Genomic DNA, 14,902 nt, shown 5'->3' on the forward strand with positions numbered 1-14,902 from the left:
GCTGGAGAGTCCCCTTGACCTCAGCTTGGGGTGGGGGGGCGTGGAGAGTTGGGGGATGCTGGATGACGGGAGCAAACCCTAAACGGGTGTGAACCTGAAAGGGCGGGGGAGAGGAGGAGGGGGAGGAGCAGCAGCAGGGGACGACGTCACCGACCCTGCTTAGAGACGTTCTTGGGAATCGGGATCCCAGAAGGGCCCCGAGACCCTTTCCCGAGGGTGGCCGCCGAGGAGAGGCAGGGGACGGAATTAGGGCAAGCGCTTAGAAAGTTTACGAAGCTTTCCGCCCGAGTCCGCGCCCGAGGACCGGAGGTCCTGGCTCCCAGCACCATCTTTACTCTTCCTTGGACGAGGAAACATTTACCCTGGGTCTGGAGGCTAGTAAAGGTCAGAAGCAGGATTTGAACCCGAGTCTCCCAGGTCCCAAATTCTGCCCTTAATCACTCGGCCCACATCTCCCACAGGGTGCTTCAGGTTCTTGCCATGCACTCCGAATTTTCTCCCCGGGAGGTCACCTGTGCCCGCGTCTGGGCGGAGAAGGAACCTGTTGGCTTGGAGGGCGAGTCTACCTCGGCTTTACACAGGTCTTTATCGCGGAGTTAGCCACCCTTTGGGCCTCGGGGAGTTCCTTACTTTGACGAGATAATCTTTGTACCGCGCTTTGCAAACCTTAAAGCGCTAAACAAATACTACTCAAGATAATGATGATTCAGGTTAAGTTCTCTCCCAATGCTCCATGGCTATGTGACCTTGGGCAAGTGGTTTCCTGAACTGGCTGGACCAGTTTTCTCTCCTTCAACAGACCAGATTAGATCCGTCAGTTTACATACCTAACATTCCCTAAGCACCTACAGGCGTGCTCGCGGCAGAGCATGCCCTCAAGGCATTTATGGTTGTTGTTCAGCACTGGGGACCAATCTAGAATTTCTGGAGTCCCTTCTAGAGAGGCGCCTGCTCCATTGCCAAAAGCCAAAGCTCATGCCCCAGTTCAATAAATGGGGGTGGGGGGTGGAGTCTGACCACCACCACAACTACCACACATTTTATTGGAGAAGGAATTCCAATTAAACGACATGCCAGGCCTGAGGGGCGGCACTGGCACTTGGGGGATGACCAGGAGGTGACACTGAGATGAGCCTGGAAGCAGCAGCCCAGGGGCTTGGATGCCTTCCAAAGCACTCCCTCCTCTTCCTGCCTTTCACAGTCTTTCTTGGCTTTTCCTCTCCTTCCAGCTCGGGAGTCCCCTCTCCCTCAAGGTCTTCCCTCATGGAGCTTTTAGCTAACGTTTCCTGGGCATTCGGTCTGATCCCCTTTTCTCTCCTCAAGCCCTGTCTCTTACCAAACATATCTGAGCTCACACCAGTCAAATCAGTCAACAAGTGCCTAATACGGTAGATGCCTGAAACTGGACGGACAGAGTATGTTCCTTGAGGGCAGCATTCGAGTCATTTCCACCTTGGCGTCCCCAGTATCAGGCTCAGGGAAGGGAATCACAAGTCAATGTACTGACTTGCATTCCAAGGTCTAACACTCTCGAAGACTTTCTTCATTCCTTCCATCCCTTTAACTGCATTGGCTGGGACCTCCGCGTAGAACTCGGGGCAGTGTTTTCGCCTCCCGCCCCCCAGCAGGTTTCCCCCACCCTCCCTTTGGCCGTAGCGAAAACCTGGAGAGCCCCAATCCGCCCCGCGAGCCTGAGCCTCGGCTGGGCTCCGGCGGGGCGGCGGCACTGGGCATGCTCAGCTCTGGCAAGGCTTGGGCTGCAAGTCGGAAGCTTTCGCACTACCGAGGCAGCAGCCGGAGGAGGGGAGGGAGGCGGAGGGGGAAGGAGGCGGTGGGGGAGGAGGAGAAGGAGAAGGGGAGGCAGGGACTAGAAGGTTTTCCCCCCCGCGAGCAAGAAGGGTAGGAGCTGGAGAAGGAGGAGGAGGAGGAGGAGGAGGAGGAGGAGGAAGAGGAGGAAGAGGAGGAGGAGGTAGAAGAAGCCGGGAACTGGAGGACGCCGAGGAGGTCCAGGAGGTCGGAGCCGAACCTGACCCAGAGCGCTGCGGGCTTACCGGATTCAGGTCCCCGGCTGAGCCCGAGCGCTCTGCAAGCGGAAGGGAGCGAGCCAGCGGTTCTCCCCAGTTCGGTGAGTCTTGGGCTGCTGGGAAAGAACTCGCTACTTTGTAACGGGGGGGGGGGGGGGCGGCGGCGTACGAGAGGATACAATGTAGCAGCTCCGGCCAGACGGCTGGGGACTGGGCTGGCAAGCGTTCTGCCCTGGCCCGCGGAAGGGGCAGAAGGGCCCCCGGGCTTGGCCACACACCTCCCTCGCCGCTGATTACGCTCAGAGACTCGCCAGGGAGGGGGGCTGGGATCCCCAAACTGGGGCATGGGGGTGGGGTTGGCCGCCCGGCGTCTTCCTCGCCAAGTCCGGTCCCCAGAGGGTGTTGAGGGCGGGGAGAAGGTTGAGGGCGAGTTGCTAGTGGACACCTTTGAAGGAGGTGATGCGTGCCGTAAGAGCTGGGCTAGCGTGAGACAGCTCTGTTTGGCGGGGGTGGGGGGTGGGGGGACGCCGAAGAAGTGTGGAGTGTGGGGGGGGGGGGGGGGGGGGGGGGGCGGGCATTTTTAAGGAGATCCAGACAGAAGATTTTGCCCATATCTTTGCGTGTTTCTCAGTTTCCCCCAGCCTCATGACCCCAAAAGATGGAGCCCCGAGCTTCTGGACTCCGGGTTGTGGAGAGACGCTAGCCTTTGGACCGTTTGATGTCCCCATAGAACACAGTTTTACTTAGTCAATTCCGGGGCAGCCAGGTCTGGGGTGGGGGAGTCCCACTACCCCTCTTCCCGAGCCATAACAGGTGGGGAGGGAGCAGGGGAGGGAGGAAGATGAGATCCGATTCTCCCCCACCCCACACACACCCCCAGGCCTTGGAGGCGGATCCTGGCCGGGTTGGCTGCACGCTTGAGGGAGGGTGGTGGCGATACTGGGAAAAGGCCTAGCCGGACAAGGGAGGATCCCGGGGCGCTGGGCTCCCTTCCTGTCCGGCTCCGGGAGTACCTCAGCCGGATCAGGGCAGGCTGCAGTAGGCACCCCCAAGGACCTCGATTGCCATCTCGGCCCCCCGCCACCGCCGCCGGTGGGGAGGATCTTCTTGTGGGGCAGGGCTTCTTGGCAAGGGCAGTGCCCCGGTGCCAGCCCGCCCCCTCGAATTCCCCGCCTCCTGCAGCCCCAACCCAGGCTCGAGGGTGGCTCTAGTGAGGTGGGTTTAGGGGGTACTCGGTGCCAGGGGGCGGGAGCTGATAGGTTTTCCCACCCGGCTCGGCCTGACGCTGGTTAACTCTTTCCTTCTCGCTGCCTGCTGAGGGCTGGGGAGGAGCAGGAGGAAGCTTGAGGAGGCCGCCAAGTGGGGACCAGATGTTGGCTTGCGTGCATGCGGGAGCCTTTGAAGGCAGGCCCCTGGCTTGGAGGAATCCGTAGAGAAAGCTCTCGCCCGGGGAAAGCGGGCTGCAGGAGAGTCTGCAGCCAGCGGGCCAGCCAGCCTTGAGGCCTGTCTCTAGCTGGTGCTGACGAGGAGAAGCCGCTCCTCCCCGCTGTCAGCCCCTCAACCCCTCTGCTCGACCTGTGCTTGGGGCGATGTGTGTGTAGTTTGGGGCTTGGCGCGGGAAGGGGCTGGCCTGTCCAGGTGTGGGCCCTCTGGGAATCCTGCCTGCCTAGCCTCCTGCCTTGTGGCAGCCCCGGTCGGCTGGTGTCACATAATCTTAAGGAGGAGAAGGGAGGCCTGGGAGCAGCGGAAGACCAGTTTTTCGTTTCTTTTTCTCTCTTCCTCCTTCTTGCTCTCCAGCTTTTGCATTTGCAAACTGGTAAATGACTGTCCCTATTGGGCCGCCAGGTTATTAGAATGGGGAGGCCCGTGGGGCCTGGGGGGAAGGGATGGGTCCCTGCTGTCTGGTCAGTCCTTGGATGGGAACGAGCCAAGGAAAGCCCAGAGATGTTGGTGATTCAGCAGGTGGCAACCTTCCAGCACTGAAGTTGCCTTCCTTTGCCTCCTGTGGTATGGTGTGCTGGCATGGTTGGGTTCAGTGTGGCGCTGAGGGCCGACAGGGCCACCCCGCTTTAGATCCCACTCAGGCAGGGCTACAGGAACAGGTTTTTATCAGCATTCCCAGGGCTCTTTTCATAAAATCAAGAGAGTGCCAGGGTACCAGCCATCACAGGACTTGGAGCTAGAAGGGGCCTTAGAGGTTATCCAGTCCCTGGCCTCCTCATTTTACAGAAGGGGAAACTGAGGTCAAGTGATTTCATAGGCTCAAAGAATTAAAGCTGGAAAGAGGACCTTAGGGATCATATATAGTTAGTACAAGGTCTCTTGCAGGTTGGGAAACTGAGGCTCACACAGAACTAGAAAGCCCTTTGGGGCTGGAAGCCTGCCTTCTTCCAGAGCCCTTTCCTGGTTCTCCCCCCACCCCCAGCTTTTTCTCCAAGATTGCCTCCCATTTCCTCAGTTTATCTCTTGTGTGCACATAGTTGTTGGCACTTCCTTCCTTGATATTAGAGACCATGTGGCTGCGTTTCGGTCTCCAGGGCTTAGCATTACACCTGACACACAGTGCTTAGTAAATGCTTCTTGACTGACTGAATGACTGGAGAGGAAGGGGAGGCCCAGGAGGTAAGTGACTTGACCCAGCTCTAACGTAGCAGCTGTTGAGACTGGCTGGCCTGCCTCCCAGTCCAGGGCCTTCAGTTTGAATTTGCTTCTTTTCTTCTGCCTCTCCTGGGCTCTGGGGCCTTCAGCATCTTCATTGCTTTTTCCCCACAGGCCCCCAATGTACCTGGCCCATCTCCTGCTTTGAGAAGGCAGGGCCTCCCTATGGAAGAGAGCAAGAGAAAGGACAGACTTTTGTGGAACCCAGTCACAGGCCATCCCCTCCTCTGTCTTTGCTGCCTTGTTTTTAGTTTGGGACAAGTGAGGAAGGAGTCCAGAGTCATGGCTGTCTGGTGTGTTCTCATTGAGTTCAGGGCCTGGAGTCAGGAAGACTCATCTTCCTGAGTTCAAGTCTGGCCTCAGACACTTACTAGCTGTGTGACCCTGGGCAAGTCACTTACCCCTGGTTCCCTCAGTTTCCTCATGCAAAATGAGCTGCAGAAGAAAATGGTAAACCACTCCAGTATTTTTGCCAAGGGGTCATGGGGACCTCATTGAACTACAGCTGTGCTAGCAAATCCACAGCCAGGCCCTGCCCTCAGGAAGCTTATGGTCTATTGGTCTGATTCCCTCTTCTCTTCTCCATACTACATACTATGCCTTGGTCTCTGTGCTGCTGATTCTTAACTCTACCCAGACTGCCCCAGTCTCTCTGCTGACCTCCAATCTCCTACTGCCTTTCAGACATCTTAAACTGGGTGGCCAGTAGGCATCTTTCCCCAAAACCTCCCCCCTCTACCTTCCTAGCAGTCCCGCAAATCATCCTGGCCCTCTCCCCCCACATATGTCATCTGTTGCCAAGGCTGGCTGGTGTCACCTTTGTGCTCTCCATATGCCCTCTTCTTACCTCCCATGCTCACTCTCTGGTGCAGTTTAGTCTGTTTCCATCCAGTGGCTGGACTCTTGCAGTAGCTGCTGGCGGGTCAGCTGCCTCAAGCCTCTCCCTACTTCAGACTTCCCTCTATCCAGCCACCAAAAAGATTTTCTGAAAGTACCACTTTGACCATGTTACCCTTCTCCTCATTAAACTCCTGTGGCTTCCGGGGCCTCCAGGATCAAATACAGAATGCCCTGTTTGGTATTCAAAGCTCTTTATCATCCAGCCCCTCCTAACTGTGCAGTCTCCTTACTCCTTATCCTGGGCCCCCCACCCCAGTATCCAGTGACCCTGGCTTCCTGGCTGTTCCATGGACAAGACACTCCAACTCAACTCCAGGCATTTTCTCTGACTGGCCCCTATGCTTTCCCTCCTTAGCTCTGCCTCAGCCTTCACCACTTCCCTGCCTTCCTGTAAGTCACTGCCAAAGTCCCATTCTTGCTAGCAGCCTTCCCCAGCCCCTCTTAATTCTCCTGCCCTCCCTGCTCTCAATTCTTTCCTATTTATCACCTGTAGAACTTGCTTCATATTTATTTGTTTGCATGTTGTCTCCTCCCTTTAGATTGTTAGCTCCTTGAGGGCAGGGCCTGTCTTTTGCCCTTTTTGTATCCCCATATTTTGCACAGTGCCTGGCACATAGTAGGCCCTTAATGTTTGTTGGTTGATTTGGTTGAGCTGTTTTAAAATTGTAGCATAAATGTTTGGTTTAATAATAGTAGTAGCTAACATTTATACTAAGTGCCAGGCCCTGAGCAGAGGGCTTTACAATTTTTATCTCTTTTGATCCTCACAACAAACCAGGGTACAAGGTGCTATTATTAGCTATTTTACAGATGAGGAAACTGAGGTAGGCAGGTTAAATGACTTGCCCAGGGTGACATGCAGCTAGTGAATATCTTAGGCTGGATTTGAACTCAGGTCTTCCTGACTCCAGGCCCAGCACTTTCCACTGAACCAGTTTTTTTTTTTTTTCCTATTTCCAAATAGTGAGTTTCAAACTAATACTTCAGGACTCACGTGCATTTCTGCGACCATCTCCAGTGAATGGCTCTCAAAGCCCTTCCCTTTCTCATCTGTTCAGTTCTTGTCTGAACTTTGCCCAGCATCCTCTCAGGGCTTCTCACTAGCTGTGTATAACCCTAGGCAATTTACTTAACCTCTGCCTGCCTCAGTTTTCTCATCTGAAAAGTGGGGATGATAATTGTACCTCCCTTCCAGGGCTGGTGTGAGGATCCAGTTAAGTGTTAAAATAACTAGAGTTGACTTGGTCCTGCTTGGAGTCTCAGCTTTGCCTGTTGCTTCTCAAAACTTAGATTCCTTAGGGATGGTGGTGTTTCAGGGTACTCTCTCATATGGTATTACCAGGAGAGCATTTGTGTTGAAAAGATCTTTTCTTTTTCTTTTGGACAAAATGTGTGGGGAGGTACCTTAGGATCTTAAAAGTATCCCGGCATCCTGGGTACCCTAGGCAAGACACTCAATCCCTCCCAGCCTTGATTTCTTTAAAAAAAAAAAATCTTTTATTTATTTATTTTTAGTTTTCAACATTCATTTCCACAAGATTTTGAGTTACATTTTTCCTCCCTGTCTTTCCCCTACCACCCACCCCAAGATAGCAAGCCTACTGAATACCCTTTCCCCCAATCTGTTCTCTCTTATATTGTCCCCCATAGCTCCTAACTTTCTAGTAGGGCAAGATGGATTTCTACACCCCAGTGCCTGTCTAATCTTATTTCCCAGTTACATGTAAAAGCCAATTTTTTTAAATATTTGTTTTTAAAACTTTGATTTCCAGATTCTTTCCCTTCCTCCCTTCTCACCCACCCCCACTGAGAAGATAAACAATTCAATATAGGTTATACGTGTGTAGTTATACAAAACGTTCCCATAGTAGTTATATTGTGAAATACTAGCTATATTTTCCTCCATCCTATCCTGTCCCCAACTTATTCTGTTTTCGATTTTGACCCTGACCCTTTTCAAAAGTGTTTGCTTCTAACTACCCTTCCCCCCAGTCTGCCCTCCCTTCTATCATCCCCCCTCTTATCCCCTTCCCCCCTATTTTCCTGTACAGTAAGATATTCAATTGAGTGTGTATATTATTCCCTCCTTAAGCCAAATCCAATGAGAGTAAGGTTGACCAATCCCCTCTCACCTTCTTGTTCTTCTTCATTGTAAGTTTTCTCTTGCCTCTTTTTTATGAGATAATTTACCCCATTCTATCTCTCCCGATCTCCTCTCATTATATTCCTCTCTAACCTCTCAATTTCACCTTTTAAGTATCATGCCTTCCTATTCAATTGGTCCTGTGCCGTCTGTCTATGTATACCTGTACACATATATACACACACTCACATGTGTATTTATACACACATACACCCTCTTATACACACATATGCATACACACATGTATACACACATATATGCATACATACACATATGTATACATATATACACATATATGTATGTATACATATATATACACATCTTCCCTTCAACTATCTTCATACTGAGAAAAGTCTCATGAGTTACAGTTATTGTCTTTCCACATAGGAATGCAAATAGTTCAACTTTAATAAGTTCCTTAAGGTTTCTTTTTCCTGTTTACCTTCTCATGCTTCTCTTGCTTCTTGTATTTGAAAGTCATATTTTCTGTTCAGCTCTGGTTTTTTCATCAAGAATACTTTAAAGTTCTCTTTTTCATTGAATGACCATATTTTCCCCCTGAAGCATTATACTCAGTTTTGCTGGGTAGGTGATTCTTGGTTTTAATCCTAGTTGCTTTGACCCTCTGGGATAGCATATTCCAAGCCCTTGGATCCCTTAATGTAGAAGCTGCTAGATCTTGTGTTATCCTGATTGTGTTTCCACAATGCTCAAATTGTTTCTTCCAGACTGCTTGTAATATTTTCTCCTTGACCTGGGAACTCTGGAATTTGGGTATGATATTTCTAGGAGTTTTCTTTTTGGCATCCTTTTCAAGAGGCAATCAGTGAATTCTTTCAATTTCTTTTTTGCCCTCTGGTTCTAGAATATTAGGGCAATTATCTCTCCTGGATCTATTTTTCAGGTCAGTGGTTTTTCCAATGAGATATTTCACATTGCCTTCTATTTTTTTCATTTGTTTGGATCTGTTTTATAATATCTTGATTTTTCATAAAGTCATTTACTTTCATTTGCTCCAATTTAATTTTGAAGGAATTATTCTCTTCAGTGAGTTTCTGAAATTCCTTTTCTGTCTGCCAATTTAGCTTTTTAAGGCATTCTTCTCCTCATTGGCTTTTTGGGCCTCTTTTGCCATTTGGGTTAGTCTATTTTCTAAGGTGTTATTTTCTTCAGTATTTTTTTGTGTCTCCTTTAGCAGGCTGTTGACTCACTTTTCATGATTTTCCTGCATCATTCTCATTTCTTTTCCCAGTTTTTCCTCCACTTCTCTTACTTGATTTTAAAATTCTTCTTGAGCTCCTCTATGGCCTGTAACCAATTCATATTTTTCTTGGAAGCTTTTGATGTAGGAGCTCTGACTTTGTTGTCTTCTTCCCGTTCCATGCTTTGTTCCTTTTTGTCCCCCAAAAAAGACTCTGTGGTCTGATTGCGCTTCCTCTGCTTGCTCATCTTGCCAGCCAGTGACTTGACTTTTAAGCTCTTTGCCATGGCAGAACTCTGCTTCCAGAGTGGAGAGAGCTGTGTCCCAAGTTACTGGGGTTTTCACAGTTGTCAGAACTATGAGGAGGGTGCCCCCTTTACAGCCACCACACTCTCTGGCACACTCACCGTAGGACCTCCCCCAAGACTGTGACCCAGATCCAAGCTGGTCCAAGCAAGAGCAATTATCCTCTAAATGGTTGCTTGGTCTCCCTCCGATCTGTAGGCCAGGAGCTCCAGAGGTAGCCAAGCGGCTGCTGCTGTCACCACCTCTCACCCCTGGGGCAGGGGCCAGACTGCACTCTTCTGTAACGGGGTTCCAGCAGAGTTCCCTACTGACCTTTTACTTTCCCTTTGGTGTTAAGTCTGGAAACTGCCACAGCTGCTGGAGATTAACTCTCCTGAAGTCTGCTCTGACTGGTCTGTGCTGCTGGTCAGGGCCGCCCTGGGTCTGGGACCACACAGCTTGCAGCTTATGCTGGACTGTGCTCGGCTCCCAGACTGGTGCGATAGACCCTTCCTGGTGGCCTGCTAGGTTGCCTTCAGCAGCAGATTTGTTTTCCTCTGTCACTTTGTGGATTTTGTAGCTCTAACATTTGATTAGAGTCCTATTTTACAGGTTTTGGAGGTGGTTGGAGCAGGAGATCAGACAAGTTCCTGCTTTTACTCTGCCATCTTGGCTCTGCCTCTCTCTTGCTTTCCTCATCTTTAAAATGGGTTACCTCACAGTGCAGGTAGGTGGTGAAGTGGATAGAGCACTGGACTTGGAATCAGGAAGATTCATCTTCATGAGTTCAAATCTGACCTTAGACTCTTGCTAGCTGTTTATGACCCTTGGCAAGTCATCTAACCTGTCTGCCTCAGTTTCCTTATCTGTAAAATGGGGACACACTGGAGAAGGAAATGGCAAAACACTTCAGTATCTTTGCCTAGAAAATCCCAAGTAGGCTCATGAAGAGTTGGGCATGACCAAACAGCAAAGGTTGTTAGGAGGCTCAAGTGGAATAGCGTATGTATCGTCCTTGCCAGCCTTAAGCTGCCATGTGAGGCAGCAGCAGGAAAGGCCCCAGCTGAGACCTCGGGGCTGGTAACTTGCCCAAGGTCTCATGGGTAAGAAGCAGAGCCAGGATTTGAACCCAGTATTTGGCTTCAAATACTGCCCTCCACTGCCTTCCATGTTAGAAATGTTCAGTTCTTTGTGTTTATTCCCAGCATCTAGTGCAGTGCCTGGTAAATAGTAGGTATTTAATAAATGCTCGGTGGTTGATTAAGGAAGGAAAAAAAAACATTTTTTTGGGGGGTGGGTTCTGGACCTGCGCTTGCCTTGGTGTAGAAAGTCCCTGGGAGATGGCCCAGATTATCAACTGTTGTCCTTTGGGGGCATCAAGAGCTGGAGGGACTTGGTCAGGGTCATGTGACAGGTTGCACTCCAACTCCCATTTGCCTGACCCAGGTCAGCTTTCTTTTACATTGGGAATCCTTCACCTGTAGTTCATGAATTTGTTGTAAAAATATTTAGCAACCATATTTCAGTAGAATTGATTTCCTTGGTCATCTCATGCATTTTATTTTTGTGCATTTAGAAACAGGATTCTGAGAAGGGGGTGCATAGACTTGGCCACTGACTGCCAGAGGTGTCAATGACCCCTTAATTCAAAAGGTTAGGAACCCTAGCACTCCCCCATGCTGCTCTCAGACAAAGTATCTTTGAAAAGGTTGTTCTAACAAGAAATCACTTAATCCTGTTTGCCTCAGTTTCCTCATCTGTAAAATAGGGACACACTGGAGAAGGAAATGGCATGTCCAGTATCTTTGTCAAGAAAACCTCAACTGGGGTCATGAGTCAGACATCACTGAACAATGACAGTATGGGTAACAAGGAGCCCTGTGTTTTTGGACCACCTGAATGGCAGTTTCTGTGATTATTTCTGCTTGCATCCTCCATGCCTAGTATATAGTAGGGGCTTAATCAATGCTTGTTCAGTTGGATTGAGTTGCATAAAATAATGAATCCTCAGGGAGTAACAGCTGTCTGCTGGTGGGGCTTCTGGTGACCTTGGAGAGAGCCTCTAGTCCCTGAAAATCTTGGGGCTCATGTGGGCAGGGCTAATATAGATGGGTGGACAGATGGCAGATTTTACCTGGGAAATGATCTTTCTTTTTTTGCTGAGTGCCTCCCATAATTCTTAGGATATCATCATCTGATAATAATTCCAGCCCTTTCCTTGTCTGAAAAGGGTGTGTGTGTGTGTGCAGACAGACAGAGGTTGAGGGAGGGTAGGAAGAACAGAATGCCCCCTGCAGATAGTTTGGAGGCTGGTGTTGTCTTTCCTGAAGGGTTGACCCTTAAGTAGGAAGTCTCCCTGTTAATCAATTAACAAACCTTTTATGTGCCCTGAGGAAGCTTATTATTGCTTGGGGAAAGTGACTTTAAATGTGCTCCAATTGAGGAAAACTCGCTCAACACATAGCCTGCCGTTGCCGAATCTATCAGTTCACTAGGTACCACGGCATACAGCTTTGAAGAAGTCTCTGCAGGCTCCCCTAGCCATTTATGTTCTAACGGTGGGCAGCGGGGCTTTGGAGTAGATACAGGAGTCAGGACACCTGGGTTCCAATTCTAGCTTTGATACGTAGTGGCTGTGTGACCATAGGTAGGTATTTTTCACGACACCTAGTTTCAGTTTCCCTGTCTGTAAAATGGGAATAATACTCTTACTACCTATTTCAAATGTGTATCCAGTCTATGCAGACCTTAGAGTATTATTAATTTAAAGCCAGCCTGATCTAGTGGCTAGAGATCTGGGTTCATGTCTATTCTCTAACATTTCCTAGCTGGGTCACTTGACCTCTCCCTGCCCCTGGTAGCTGTCTGAGACCACCAGCTGAATGGATAGAGGGACTTTCTTCCCTAAGAGCTCTCCATGCCAGTAAAATGCCAGGCCTAGTCCAATGCCAGTAATTATTAATAAAATATTTAAAAATATTGATGTGGATAAGAAAAGTTATCTGCTAAGTAAGATTTGTAATTATTGACAGACCTGGTAAATACATACAAAAGTTTCTAGGCATTGAGACAAAGATGATTTAGAGACAAGTGGGCGACCTAGTGGGTAGAGCACTGGGCCTGGCTGCAGGAAGACCTGAGTCCAAATTTGTCCTCAGGCGCTAATTGTGTGACTCAGGGCAAGTCCTAAACTGGTTTCCTCATCTGCAAAATGGGCTAATAACAGCATCTACTTCCAGGGTTGTTGTGAGGAGGGTGCTTAGCAAATCTTAACGTGCTATCTGGCTGCTAGCTGGTTAGCATTCTTTCTTGTCTCTTATTCCATCTTCCTGTTTTCTTCCCCAGTTTCCTCCTTCCCCCTGCTTCATCCTAGAATCACTGAGTTTACAAAGACCTTAGAGGTGATTTTTATTTTTAAAGAGATTGTTTCTGGTGGGACTGAGAAGCCTGAAGTTCCTTCTAGCTAATGAATCCATGATGCTGGTTTTCTCTGTGTGGTCAGTTTGGGACCTTCCCCCCCATGGCTGCCTATTGCCTTTTCCACACACAGAGTATTCCTAGTGAGGAAAGTCAGAGGGTTGTGACATGTACACAGAACATGTGCTTTCTCAGTTGTTCATTCAACAAGGTAGCTCTGGAGGCACAAAGAAAGGCAAAAACCTCATTCCTGCCTTCTAGGATCTTATGTGCTAATGGAGACAGAATGCAAACAGCCGGGAACATACAAGATTTATACTGAGGAAACAGAAGGGAATCTGAGATGTGAAAGCAATCCGGGCAGGCACTGGGAAAAGTTTCCTTGTGAAAGGTGGGACTTGAGGTTGTTCTTGAAGTCCACCAGGGAAACTTACAAGGGCCTGAATTATTAGGGTTTCAATTAGATGACTGTGCAAGTGTCACTAAGGGTTCTTATACCACAGATGAGAAAGTAACCACAAAATTCAGCAACAGACCGGATATGGGGGTGGCAGTAGGTGAGTGAGAGTGGTGAGCAGAGAGGATGGTACTGAGGTTCTCAGCAGGGAGAAGGAACAAGCTATATTAATCACCTGCTGTGTACCAAGCGTCTGGAGTACTGTATTATCAGTGAAATCATCAGTCTGGTCTGGTACTTGTATAGATATGTTGTTTACCCCGATAGAAGATAAGCTTTCTGAGAGCAGGGCCTACTTGTTTCTTTGCTGTGTGTCCTTAGTGCCTTCCACTGTGATTTAACCCAGAATTGTCCCTGAGTAAATTGTCACCGGACAGTTAGGTGGTGCAGTCAATAGAGCATTGTCTAGAGTCAGGAAGCCTCATTCCCAAGTTCAAACCAAAGCCTCAGACACTTCCTAGCTGTGTGACCCCGGGCAAGTCACTTAACCCTGTTTGCCTCAGTTTCTTCATTTGTAAGATGAACTGGAGAAGGAAATAGCAAACCACCCCAGTATCTTTGCCAAGAAAATCCCAAAGGAGGTCAGTCACTAAGAGCTGGACATGGCAGAAGTTACTAAACAACAACAACAACCATTCATTGATTGATCCCTGCCGTCTCTCTTTTTTTTTTTTATTAAGCAGTCGGGGTTAAATAACTTGCTCAAGGTTACACGGCCAGGTGTTTCTGGGTGGGTGCTAAATGTCTGAGCCCGGGATTCGATCTCCAGGTCAGTCTGACACTGGAGCCAGTGCTCTTACTCACTGTGCTACCTGGCTGCCCCTGATCCCTGCCGTCTCTTGCACCCTCATTCTCTCCCTCTGTTCTGGCTTCTTCCCCTCAGTTCACCCCTCTTCGCCCTGGGCCCTCCCCTCCTGCCTTTAGTGACTTCCAGTTTGCTAAATCCAATTCTGACCCCCTCTCCCCTCCTTGATTCTCTTCTCTTCCTTGGCTCTCTGAAGACCTCTCCCAAGGTTCACCTCCTCCCTCTCCAACCCACCTTTTCCTCTGCTTTGCTGCTTTTCCTCCTGGCGTCCCACAGGCTGCATTTAGGAGGAGGTATTACACTTCACTTCAGACAGTAATGGTCTTGATTTCTTGCCCGGCCCCTTAATGGGTCATCCTCGGTGGAAGAGGTGAGTTGTTGCAGAGATGCAAGCCTCTAACAAACCTAGCACTCTCCGGGCCAGCTTGTAGCATTCATTCTGGGCTCTTTGATTCTGTCTTCCTATTGGCTTCCTCAGCCCCTGTGTGCCTCTAGAAGCACAGAGTTTGGAAGGACCTTAGAGATGGAGGTGTGTAGCAATAGGCAGGTGCATTTCGGTTCTTAGGAGACATTCAGAAGGGAGAGGATGGAGTAGAAAGAATGCTACGTTATAGACCACGTCCCGGGTTCAGATTCCCAGCATTGCTGCTTATGTGCTGTGTGGCCTTGGACAATTCTCTTAACTGGGTTTGCCTTCTCACTGCATGATGGTCTCTGAGGTTCCTCGCAGTGTAAAAGCCTAGGACTCCACCAATCATTCGGTAGAGTGGGAGTTTCTTGAGGGTAAGGACTGTCCATTTTGGAGCTATCGAAGTTGGCTGTTCTTTGCTGCTGGCGTGACTTTGGTGGACCTTGATTTTTGGGTCTTTAAGGATGGGCGGGTCTAAGATTGTTTACAGGTCAGAGTCCCTGATCTGGGGATCCCCAGTGCCTAGCAGGAGTCTTCATACATAGGAAGTGCTTAATAAGTGGGTGTTGGGTTGAAGTGAAAAGCATGGACGGTCCTCCCTAG

At 49.4% G+C, this 14,902-nt stretch overlaps 1 protein-coding gene across 5 annotated transcripts in view; it reads left to right on the top strand.

The window, feature by feature from the left end:
- Positions 1–1,912: 1,912 nt before the first annotated feature.
- The window catches only part of SGMS1 (sphingomyelin synthase 1), a 240,172-nt gene continuing 227,182 nt past the window's right edge, over positions 1,913–14,902 (top strand). For all 5 annotated transcript variants that reach the window (XM_069101800.1, XM_069101804.1, XM_069101799.1 and 2 more), the window contains exon 1: positions 1,913–2,125. The gene's annotated coding sequence lies outside the window, so the exon portion shown is untranslated. The remainder of the gene's footprint in view (positions 2,126–14,902) is intronic.

The sequence above is a fragment of the Petaurus breviceps genome, unplaced genomic scaffold, assembly GCF_028583685.1.
Source record: "Petaurus breviceps papuanus isolate PSGF00001 unplaced genomic scaffold, PetGlider_PUasm1.0 490, whole genome shotgun sequence".
Lineage (NCBI taxonomy): Eukaryota > Metazoa > Chordata > Mammalia > Diprotodontia > Petauridae > Petaurus > Petaurus breviceps.